Consider the following 2,844-nt stretch of genomic DNA (forward strand, 5'->3'; position numbering starts at 1 on the left):
GCTTTCCATTACAGTAGATGGGACCCTGACAGAAGTGCTGTGAACTCAATGTGATCTGAATATGAGGCCACTCCTCTTACTGACATTAAATCTTTTGGTATCTCCCAACTGCTGAATTCAAGTAGAATCCAGAGGGTAGGAGAGCTAATTGGTGCAGTTCGGAGATGTCCCTGAGACAGAGAGCAGAGATGGGGAAAGTGGAAGACATCTAACACACCTACTATCTAAAGGTAGTATCTGGCCTCCAAATTTCTTCCATGAAAAGAAAATCTTAATATTTACTATAAATTTTGATACAAATGTTGTCATTTGCTTTTTTCTTTTGCATCTAAGTGGGAAAAAAACGAAGATAGCAGGCCTGAGACATCCTTAGAAAGGCTACTTTCCAGATTGACCTCTTGTTGTCGTCTGAAAAGTTGGTTGATAAATAGATTTCTACAGTGATATAAAACTTCACTAAGTAATAAAAGTGACTCACTATGTGTGTCTATACTGTAAAAAAAAAAAAAATGTGATTTTTCTGAACATTTGTTTTCCTCCAGAGGCTCTGGAATTTTAATGATTGTTGGCAAGCATCTGACCAACCCCTGATAAAATCCCTGGACTCTCACACTCAGGAGAGCTTTCCTTAGAAACCACACTTCACATATGTTCACAACTGGTTGATGGAGAAATTGAGCGTTTTCTAAGAGCCTTCCACTGAGAGAAGATCTTTTAAGTTTATTTCTGTTTCTTCTAGATTTCACCCTGTATACTGTTTCTATTTGCTAACCACTTTGTATCCTTTCACTGTCATGCATCCCTGCCATGAATGGACTACCTAATGAGTTAGTCAGTATGACAAGCATCAAGAATACAAGTAAACATTGCTGGTGAGGATGTGGGAGGGATACAGAAGTATGCAAGTATACTTGTGTATGCAACAATTGGTGGGTATGTAAATTAGTATAGCCACTGTGGAAATCAGGATGGAATATCCTCAAAAGAATAAAACATTGAACTACTATATGATCTAGTTATACCACTCCTTGGAATAAAAGTCAACATACTTTAGAGATACATGCATAACCATGTTTACTGTAGCACAATTTGTAATGGTCAGGTTATGGATACAGCATAGGTGTCCCTCAATAGGTGAATAAATAAAGAAAATTTGGTGTATATATACACAATGGGGTTTTATTCAGTCATAAAGAAGAATAAAATTATGTCATTTGCAGGAAAATGGATGGAACTGGAGAACATCATAAGTGATGTGAGACAGACTCAGAAAAATATGTTTTCTCTCAATGTAGAACGTGGTGGGGAAAAAAAAGATGTTATGAAAGTAGATGGGATACCAAGAAAGTACAAGAAGGGGAGCACAGAGTGAGGAGAGGAGAGTGAGTGGGGATATTAGAGACTGAAATTGATGAGATTATGCTATCTCTGTGTGTCAAAATGACACAAAGAAACACAAAATTCTGTAGTTAAAATGCACAATAAAAATGCTGTTGTCTATATATAGTATTCCTCCTAAGAAAGATAATGAGTATGAGATCAGAGAGTGACATTTATTTTATATTGAAATTTCTCCAAGCACTAAAACAAATATTAGGAAATAGTTATACATCCTTTAGATCAGTATAGTAATGATAATCTTTACGAAGCCATCCTAGCTTAGTTTCTTATTTTCAAACTTGAGATGCACTTATCTATTTTCTGTATCAATTTAAGATATTTGAGTGAAAATACATGTATGTTTAAAAATATTGAACTCAAATAGCATAGTTTCTTGTGACCACCTAAAGTCTTAAATATTTTTTCCATTCTTTAACTTATTGTAAGATTTTATAAACATTGACAAAAATTTTAAACACCAATTTTAAACTTTGAGGTGTATGCTTTGCTTTAATATCTAGAATCATCTTTCTAACATGACAGAAACCTGAGGAATCCTACTGCTTTTTAAATAAACACTTTCCTTTATAATTTGTCTATAATTGAGAATTTTGTACCTCTTATAAGATCAACGTGAACAAAATGGATTTTTAAAGTAAGAGAACAGAAATGTATAACTGAACTAAATTGTGGTCTCTGAAACACTGAAGGTACCTCACAATTATTTCACTATATTACAAATCTGACAACTAAATAGTTTTACTCATAGAACAGAGACATATGGTTAGATATATAAAACATAGATAAGACTTATCTATTTTTTTAAAAATTTATTTGTTCTAGTTAGTTATGCATATCTATTTTAACAGGGTGTAATATTTCATGAATGCATAACATCAGTAGTGTATTTTATTAAAAGAGATCAATTGTTGACCTGTAGGCAAATTTAATATTTGTGAAAAACTATATATGTAGTCATATAAAATGAATAATAAACATTGTTCTCTATAAATAGTGACTCTATAAACAGGAAGAGAAAATGATTTAAAAGTCTTTCTATTACAATAAGAAGAACCAAAGTCAATGATGGAATATATATTTATATACACACACACACACACCCCTACATATAACTTATTAACAAGATTACTGACAGTCTTTCATCTTTTATTCCTTTTATCTTTTAAAAGAACAATATATTTTTGGAAAATGAGAACCAAAGTTTTAGAAGAAATTACTTTTTCACTGAGTAATAAGAACAGAGTTAGTTTATAATCAAAACATTGGGGGAAAGAAGGGAACTGATGATAGGTTATGGCAATTCATTCCTACCTAGTCTGCTGTTTTTCAATGATTATCTTTTCTCCTGAAATTTTAGTTATAGCAAAATAGTAGATACTTGCTTTAAAAAAAAAAAAAAAAAACTCTATTTACTAAGTGTCAGTTAAGGAAAAAAAATTCTCT

This window comes from Sciurus carolinensis, chromosome 2, assembly GCF_902686445.1.
Source record: "Sciurus carolinensis chromosome 2, mSciCar1.2, whole genome shotgun sequence".
Lineage (NCBI taxonomy): Eukaryota > Metazoa > Chordata > Mammalia > Rodentia > Sciuridae > Sciurus > Sciurus carolinensis.